The sequence below is a fragment of the Mustela nigripes genome, chromosome 1 (genome assembly GCF_022355385.1).
Source record: "Mustela nigripes isolate SB6536 chromosome 1, MUSNIG.SB6536, whole genome shotgun sequence".
In the NCBI taxonomy this organism is placed as follows: Eukaryota; Metazoa; Chordata; class Mammalia; order Carnivora; family Mustelidae; genus Mustela; species Mustela nigripes.
The window spans coordinates 253,163,282-253,173,648 of NC_081557.1; the positions used below are offsets into that span (position 1 = coordinate 253,163,282).

General features: G+C 35.2%; 1 pseudogene; it reads left to right on the forward strand.

Annotated features, from left to right (window-relative positions):
* The first annotated feature begins 763 nt into the window (after positions 1-763).
* LOC132001238 (MIF4G domain-containing protein-like) lies at positions 764-1,417 on the forward strand (annotated as a pseudogene).
* The last annotated feature ends 8,950 nt before the right edge of the window (positions 1,418-10,367 follow it).

Consider the following 10,367-nt stretch of genomic DNA (forward strand, 5'->3'; position numbering starts at 1 on the left):
TTCGTTGCTGTAAGTGAGGAAAGACAACCAACAAGTAATGTTAGTGCTGCTTGGAGACACGGACATGACCGAAGAAGAGTTGTCTGTGGGAAAGCGACCGTGGTACCTCCTGTAACAGGAATGATTAATGGCTGTGAGGGAGGAGTGAAAGCATTTATCAGAATGTTAAACCATGGAGATCAATTTTGGGGGCAGAAGAAGATACTGAGTTATGATAATCACTTCCTAGCTTGTCCCATATTGCTTCTACTTTATGGTTCACTGCCGGAAAATTCCTTTTACATGTGTTAATAAAAAGCAGGAAATAGTTCTTCTTATGCATTATTTTGAAAATATCACACTTAGTCAATCTTTCTCCTCTTACTAATTTTCAAAACAATGTCCTTAACATTCACAGAAGCGGTAAGATTTATAACATTTGATTACAATTTGATTTAGTGGCTTTGTTTTCATTTTAGTCGCAGTGTATTGTTTGTTTCAGGGTGATACAGAGCTGGTTAGTCCTATATCCTTCCTCATTTCCTTATTCTTTCCATTTTTGAGCCTCAGTTTATAAATTAAGCAGAAAACAAAAATATATAAAACAGGCTCCAACACCGTGCTGGGAAATGGCCTCGGCGTTGGCAAGGTGAGCGGGTGGCACCAGCAGCCAGAGCCTGGAAAGCAGGACACACGCACCTGCCCAGCAAGCTGGGCGTGACGATCCTGCAGGAGCTGTCATTAGTGTCCCACGTCAGTCAAGAGCTGCCGGGGCTGGATGGTCATGGGAGAGCCTGGTAGAGAGGACTGTAAAATCCAATCTTTTGATGCAGAGACTCGGTAGCTGTTGGAGACAGCACTCAAAGAGCCAGGTGCCATAGACTTGGAGAAAGTGGCTAATGTGATTGTGGACGGTTCTCTGCAGGGCTGTGCATTCAGCAAAGAAATGGAACATCATTTAAGCTGAGAGCAAGCACGTAGGTCAGAGTGGCTTCTGGCGGGGACTGAACTCACTGCAGCAGTACCAGGCCTGGGAGCAGCTGTGAGCCCTGTCCCTGCAGGGATGTGTCGGCTATGTCCCCTTTATCTGCAACCTCTTTGACAGCCTGAGGGTGAACAAAACCCCCTGATGGCCCAGGTGACTGCCGTCTAACTCTGCCTCTTCTAAAAGGCCCAGCCTGACAGTGTGAGCAAGGAGAAGGAGGTGGACCACTGGGGCTGAGCTGCACCACCTAAGGGAGAAGCTGGAGAAGCGGAGCAGACCGAGCACGGATGAGCACTTGGTCCTGATCTGGGATGGCTTCCTCTCCCATGTGCCTATTGGTTCCCCGGCCAACGGACTGCTCCTGGAAAATCACAGAATTTCAGACAGCAACCCTGGGAGGCAACCCCAGCTGCCCATGAGGATCACCACAGTGAAGTCTCCCAGGAGGCCTGAAGATCAGGCTGCTTCACCTAACCTAACCTCCTAGGTTCGTGGTGGAGTTGGTTTCTCCCAAAGACTGTCCCTTCCAGACTGTCAGGAGCTCCTGAGATGTTTCCCGTATACACTGTAGTCCTTCCCTGAGCACCTTCCTTACGGATTCAGGGGTTGGGGAAGATACCAAACAGTCCTGCCCCCACCGTCCCATGAGCCTCTCCACCATAATTTCCCACCTGGGCCAGGCAGAGAAAGGCAGCTTCAACAACCACTGCTCTATATACTCACTGATGCAACAGCCATCTTGGTGCCTCAGTTTCCCATCTGTAAAACGGGTACTATGGTTAGTTACTGGTGGGATACTTTGGCATGCCAAGGGGTGGAACACAAATCACACCAGAAGTTGCTTTTTATATATTTTGTGCAAGGACCACATTGGAAACAAATCTATTTCTAGTGGGTTTTAATAAATGACAGTACCACATCACATGGTATATCAGGTCAGGGTGAGAATTTTCTTTTTCCTTTTTTAAAGATTTTTATTTGTTTATTTGTCAGAAAGAAAGAGATCACAAGTAGGCAGAGAGGCAGGCAGAGGGAGAGGAAGGGAAGCAGACTCCCCGCTGAGCAGAGAGCCCGATGTGGGGCTTGATTCCAGGACCCTGGGATCATGACCTGAGCTGAAGGCAGAGGCTTAACCCACTGAGCCACCCAGACGCCCCAGGGTGAGAATCTTCTGATAAAACTTCTCTAATATTAAAAATATGCATTAAAAAAGCAAAGAATTCCTTAGTGAAAGATCATCAAAGTCAAACCCATGTCTGAAAGTATTATTGTTGACTCATTTGCAAGTTGCTTTTGGGAAAGAAACCAATATTGACATTTTTTTTCTCTTCGATTCTTATTCTGGCTCACCTTTCAGCAGTAACAATAGTATTAACCTGTTAATGAGCACTCTTTACCTGGGTCTGCACTCGAGGTTTTATTGTCAATTTCATATTTAATCTCACAACTATGTTATAAAGGATAACACTGAGGCCCAGAATGACTAGTTTTCCCTAATTCACACAGTTCATCTGACTAATGGAACAGGAAATTTTATTAAGATCTGTCTGATTCTAAAACCAGTGCCCTTGGACTCTAAAACCAGAACCTCTCCAGTGTTATCCTCTAAAATTCATTTCTATATCAGTATTCTCTATGTACTTTGTGAGATTTTCAAATGACTTTCCTCTTCCATTTTTCTCCAAAGAAACTTAGTGTAGGGAATGTTAGGGCAGATTAGGCTGCTAGGCAAAATAGAAAGAGGTCTGGGATCTCAGACTTGGATTCTAGTCATGACTCAACCAATTTCAGACTGTGAAGCCTCCCGCATGGTACCATCACTCTGAGCCCTAGTTTTTAGGAGGATTCAATGAGATAATATGTAAAATATTAACACGGCATGTAACATGGTACTTCACAAACTGGTGTACTTAATGTGTTATTGTGTTTCATTTGATATAATATTTAGATTTATTTTTACTTAAATGTAATTTTTGGGAGGAGCTACTAAATATGTGTATACTGTAGAAATCAACAGTCATTTTGCCATCAACTACATAGAAACTCTCATACATGTGCATCGGGTAACACCTTCAAAAAATTTAGCATAGTTAGTGATGGGGAAATAGTGGAATCAACCTGAAGGTCCATCAATAGGAAAGTGAATAACTAAATGGTGAAATAACCAGGATAAATCTTGTAGCATGTGAGTGAAAAAGTCAAATTGCCAAAGGAAGCATAGCTGTGGTACAATTTATATAAAGCTTAAAAAGTATGAAATGCAATGCCAAATATTGTTTGCAGATACATACTTATATAGTTTAGGTATTAAAACATTTGTATGAATGTTGGACACCAAAATATATATGTGTCATTTTGTAGGTGACTTTTAAATTACTGACATTTTTTCCTTCTTGATAACACTTTTTTTAATGCAGAGATTTATGAAAGTGATTGTGACATAGGAGAACCTCTGGGAAAAAATAGAAACTTGTTCCCAGTATTGAGGCATAAGTGACAGGATTAGAGTAGAGGTCCCTGGATGGAGTAGCATGACCGCAAATAATTTCTGTCCTTGTTGAATGCAGTAATTTTGGTAGAGAAAGCAATTACTTTACAGATTATACATAGAAGCCCTTTCAATTTTATAACTTATGTGTATTTTAGTTTAAGCTAGGAGGTGCATGTTCTTGGCTGATTTCAATTAGTCACTTAATTTGATACTGCATGTACACAGTTTTATGAGGCATGGAGAGATTTTTCTGAATAATATCACACTGTCTATTTTTACTTCTGAAAGTTATGAAGATTATAGTAATACAGTGTTTGAATGTCACCAGTGGAATACAGCTTGTCATGTGCTGGTGATTGTTCAACAATGAATTCTTTAGAAACGCACACACAGAAAACACCAACATAGAAAACACCAGGGCCTTATTTTTATTTTTCTGTTTTAGCAGTCTTCCTGCTTTCTCTTTTCTTCATTCAAATTCACAGCTTATAAAGCCACAAGGTATCTTTCTCAGATGCAATTTAAAAGCACTCAATGATTTTCCAGGACTTTTCTACCTCTTATAGGGCGCTTTACATAATAACATTCAAAGGTGGCCATGATATGCTCTCTGACTATTTCTCAGACCTGTCTTTAGTCATGTGGTACCTTGCATTTTATGTTTCTGAAGTTCCTTATTAGTTTGGTTTCCCCCAGATATAACATGCTACTTTTTTTTTCTTTTTAGCATTTGCTATCTTTTTAAGTTTTGTTTTGTTTTTTATTTATTTGACAGAGATCACAAGTAGGCAGAGAGGCAGGCAGAGACAGAGAGAGAGGGAAGCAGGCTCCCTGCTGAGCAGAGAGTCCGATTCCGGGTTCAATCCTAGGACCTTGGGATCATGACCTGAGCCAAAGGCAGAGGCTTTAACCCACTGAGCCACCCAGGTGCCCCCTCTTTTAAGTTTTTATTTAAATTCCAGTTAGTTAACATTATAATACTAATTTCAGGTGTACAAATCAGATGAATCACTGTAGTGATTCAGTACTTCCATACAACGTTACTATCTTTTACTTCTGGAATATCTTCTTCTCCTCTCTAAGTCTAAATAAATAATCCTTGTTCACCTACTGAAATTCGGTCTGACATTTCCTTCAGGAAGCTGTATTTAAACCAACTTCAGTTTGGAATCACTGTCCTCTCTTTCTATTCACGTACTCTGCACACATTTGTGGTCATAGCATTGATCTCTTCCACTAGGATTGGTCCTCCTTGAAAACAGGTCATGAGACTTACTTCAGAATTAAGGCCTATAAGTGAGTTACCTTCAACAGTCAATTGGTATTTATTTAAAAGATACGTAATGAAAAAAATCAAGTATACCAGAGAAAGGTTTTCTGATATTTCCCTCTGGAGCAAGATGTCTACATACATTTTAAATGCTTTGAAATTTTGAGTAGGAAAATGGGAACACTACGCTCACCATTTTCATATTGCAAACTTTAATCTTCTCTTCAGAACGGAGAAAAACTAAAGTATTTGCCTCAACCATAAATTACTTTAGTAAATGTCAACACATAGACACATAGAGCAGCTTCAGAAAGACTTCTTACACACTTACTAATATTTCTAGGGATATTCTTTTGTCAGACAGGCACACTCAGTGTTGAGAGTTCAAGAAATTAAGACCAAGATTTTAGCACTCAGATCCTGAGCAGTAAATCCACTAAAGATTCATTTTATAGTCATCAATGATTCAAGAAACCCAGAAGCAACTGTTCATGCTGAAGAAATCATTTTTTTTTTCTGATGAAATAAACATTTTGATAACCTTTGACTAGGAGAGCTGCACTCCCCTATTGAGGCCAAATATTCCATTCCTATTCATTCATATGTTTCTGCTTTTCAAAACATTAGTTGCAGATCTTAGAAATAATAATTCAATGGGAAATAATAATAATACTAGTCAATAAAATGTATCATTTAATAAAAAATTATGAGACAACAGAATTTTAAAAATAGTATTTTCGTTATACATATTATATATTATATATAATTATATAATTAGAACGGTACTAATTGTGTTATATATATTATATAAATATAAATTTATATAATCTATAATCATATTACAGATTATATTACATCTATAATTTATATAATATAAATATATAATGTAACAAATAAAACAAACATAAATATAAATTACATAAATATATATTATATGCCTAATATAATTATGATTTATTTATATATAATTGTGTAATTATAAATATGTCAATCATAAATATATAATATATTATATGATATATATTATATAAATATAAATTTATATGCTTTATATAAAATTATGTAACATGTTATATAATATATAAGGCATGTAATAGATACAATTTATACTATATATAAACAGACAAATAATATGAAAATAAATACACTGTTTATATGAATAAAATATGAATATGAAAATAATATTAATATAAATATATTTACAATATATTTATATGTAATTATATGATTGTAAGTATATGAATTATAAATATATTATATATTATATATTTATATAATATATATTGCATATATATATATCACATCTTCTTTATCCCAATGGGTTTCTTAAGCAATTCTCTAAATTCAGTACTTGTCAGTGAAGTATTTTGTAACAACTCAATTTAAAATCTACAGTAGTAGTGGTGCCTGGGTGGTTCAGTGGGTTCAGCCTCTGCCTTCGGCTCAGGTCATGATTCCAGAGTCATGGGATCAAGCCCTGCATCGGGTTCTCTGCTCAGCGGGGAGCCTGCTTCCTCCTCTCTCTCTCTGCCTGCCTCTCTGCCTACTTGTGATCTCTGTCTGTCAAATAAATAAATAAAATCTTTAAAAAAAAATCTACAGTAGTGCTTTCAATGTCTGCTGTTAATCTAATGTACTTTCCATCAACAGATAACATGAGATTTTAATAAAGAAATATTTATTATAATAAAAAACTTACACATCAGAAAAAATACCCTAAGCTAGTATATTCCTTTGTGTTATCTGGAATTGTTCACCATTAACTCTGACATGTAGGGTTCACATCAAATAAAAGCATAAGCGATTTTCACTTCTCTAATTTAATTGAAAAAACTTATTATTTAAAAAAAGAGACGTAGCTGAATGTTTATTAAGTGGCTTTAAAAAATACATTATTATCTTCCAAGATTTTGTAAGTAGGTATATGGAATGTCAAGTTCAGCGTTTATTTATTTTATGTGTTTGGATAACTAGTAAAATTGGACATTGAACCTATCAATGCTTAGTAATTATGGTACAAGATGTTTCCCTCATTATGTGTATAAATACTATATTTAAGTATTTCTTTCTGTAATGAAATATTTTTATACATTTTTCCTTTATGATCTTACATTATTATAAAAGTATTCATAATTTCTTATGTTAACTATAATTCACCTAGGAAAATAATCACAATTTTAAATTATAAAAGCAATATTAACATTATACAAAATAATTATATATATAATAATTTAGAAAAACATAAATAATATGGGAAGAACATTTAATATTGTTTCTGATGCTGAACTGATAGAAAGCTAAGAAATTGACAAGTTATTCCTTATTTATAGCTGATCCAGGGATATTAGAGTATAAACATGAGCAAGGCATGATCCTTCCCTTTAATGTAGTTGAGAAAGAACTCATTCCCATTGTCAAGTCAGTACCCACTGTGTTGATGAAACGCATACACACACAGCCATGAATATATACATACACACACACATAATTGGTAGTTCTAATTCAGGAGGATATAAATGAGGAAAAGAATCATGATGTGGTGGGTTTGAAGGAAGTAGGGTTTGTAGAAGCAGTAATTATTGTAAGAGAAAGACAGAAGGAATTAAAATAGCACAAGTCTTAAGGTGGGGAAACATAGGCCAAATCCAGTTAAAAGTTTCTCGATATAACCAATGCGTATAATTCATTTTTCTGGGGAAGATTACGTAGAGAGGATGATTCAGAAACGAAAATAGGAGACATGATTGCCATGGTGAGTCATCTGCACATTATCTGTAGCCAAGGGGAAGCACGTGAAGACTTTTGAGCACCAACCTAATGAGATTTATTCTCCCTGGTAATGGCATATAAGCTGAATTCTAATAGCAATCAAAAAGGTATAGACTGGGGGCACCTGGGTGGCTCAGTGGGTTAAAGCCTCTGCCTTCGGCTCCGGTCATGATACCAGAGTCCTGGGATCGAGCCCCACATTGGGCTCTCTGCTCGGTGGAGAGCCTGCTTCTTTCTCTCTCTCTGCCTACTTGTGATCTCTGTCTGTCAAATAAATAAATAAATAAATAAATAAATAAATAACAAAAAGGCACTGAGTTCTCTATAAAATAAGAGTAAATAGGAGAACCCTTAAGATTAAAAAAAAATAAGGTATAGACTGTTGGCAGAATATTGTTGTCTACACAATGGCAAACATATACATCAGTGTGCTTATTATGTTTGTGTAAGTACAGGAAGAAATACTAGATTTCCTTTTTTTTTTTTACCTAAATCATGGCAGCATTTAGTTTTTGCAATTTAATATATGTCTTACATTGGAACTCTCACTCATTTTGCAGGGCATGTGTTCTCAGGGAGGCAAAGGCTTTGTAACTTTGTTTTCACTGGCATATGCCTTCAACTTCTTCAATATACTATATTTGAATACCACATATCCCAAATATGGTTAGTGTTATAATAAAACCCATTTGAATTGTAGAATTGTATTGTGTTTTTTGTTAAGATTTCATAAAAACTTACATATCCCAACATTTTACTAGTTACCTCCATGTAGTCCCTAAAAGAAAGGTTCTCAAAGTTAAAGATGAATTATCTATTTTTCTATTACAAAAAATTTTTGTTCAGAGTTTGTTGACATTTTGTTGAATGACAAGAGACTATTAGTAATAACCTATTGATGTACTGTTATATAATTGAAAATAAATTTAAAAGTTCTGTTCTTTCAGCATAAAAGTAACTTTTTTATAATAAGTGGAAAGTTAATGCTTTTCAAAAGAAACCTGTGCCATGGACAGTGTCATTTTAAAAACAGGTATTTGGAGTTGTACCTGTTACATGATTTTTATAGTTATAATAAGATTTTTTGTAATACCTTTATAATCTCTTATATAATGCAAATAAAAATAAAAGGATTATCAAAAATATAACTGTCCTCTCTTTAAAAATCTGAATGAAAAGATTCAGGAGAGATTTAAGTCAATTTACTAACAACTTAAAAACAAATAAACAAACATTCCATTAGTTCCCAAGTATTTATTAGCAACTTTTCAATAAAAATCTGTGAACATGTGGTTGTCTGAGTTAAATATGCAGACCAGCATAACATCATCACATCCACCAAAGTCTTTGTTCCTTTTAGATCTGTGTCTATTTCATGGTATTTTTCTCGGGTATGTAAGTTATTAAACACAGTTATGAAATACATTAAAGAAAGCTCATAAATTGCTAAGCCACAATTTTCTAAATAAAACTGATAAAAAGAGAGATGCAGAATCAATCACATTTCTTTCATTAAAATATTATTAAGATTGATTTTAATGAGACATATCACCTTCTTTAATAATTGAAAGTGAAATAGGTCATATATCCTTTAAAAATCTCTGATATACATGCATTATAATGCATATAATATTTATAATGACATGACAATTATAACCAAATCTTTATTAATATTTGTAGAAACCACCAATCTAGCTCAATAATGTCTAGATTTTTATAGCTATGGACTGTTTCCTTCAAGTAAAGTTCTTCATGGAAGTCCACCCACATACATTAATAAAAAACAAAATTATTTGGATCAAGATGGATTTGCTTTGGGCTTTGAAGTATATATGAGAAATCCCAATCACTCAGCACCCTGTTCCTTGCCTCCTCTTAACAGCTGAAGAGCCCTGGACACTGGTAGCAGTTGGGAAAACATTGGTCAAAACGACAAGTAAAGATTGTTTTCAATAGGGTAATGCATAAATGTCATGTTCTGTAAGTTATACCTTCTTATCTTCAACTCCTAGACTGCTTTTTTATTCTTTTCTATCATAACAATTCACTCTTTCTCTCTCTAACATCATCGTAATAGCATACAGTCCCATTTATGAGCTACTAACCACCAACAAAAACTTCATCTTTGATACTCACTGGTATTCCTAAAATTTGAGTTTGATCAAAACTGTCACATTCTTGAAACAGGAAACCCATGTATAGGTTATGGGGACAAATTCAGACATGCCACCTTTTGTTTCTTAACCTCCCTTCATTTGAAAGATATTTCTGGAAATTCTCTGGCACATAGGTCTCCTTGATGTGGAAAACAGTGAATGCAACCCAATTACTAATTGGACTGAGCTCAGAAGCCTGGTCCACATTGGACTTTATAGTTCTCTATCCAGGGGAGATATTGAGAATAGTGATAGTCCATATCCCAGTAAGTTTTGTTCTATCCGAAGACCTTCATTTCAGCTATTATCTCTCCTGTGCTTGATGTTGGTGCCGATGGGTAATGGTTGACAGGGAGTGATTTTTAACCTTCCAGTGACAGACTATTTTAAGGCTGACCTAGAAAAAATGTCAGTAGTTGGTCTGGTTGCCTGGGCTAATGCTCAAATGGGGGAGATACATCCTTCTACTCTGTGATTCTTTGTTCTTATAATTTAATTCTCTGTGCATATTTAACAAGATACAATGGTATTTTGAAAATTATTGCTCTTGCTCTATGTAAAATCTTGAGATATATTTCTCTGGCATATGTTCAAGTCACAGTTATTGTTATTTAAACTGCAATAAGTACTGTTAATTTTCTCGTATTTAAAATAACTATAAGTCTACTTAATAGCAGGTATTAATTAAGAATACAAATAATACAAATAAAAAACATA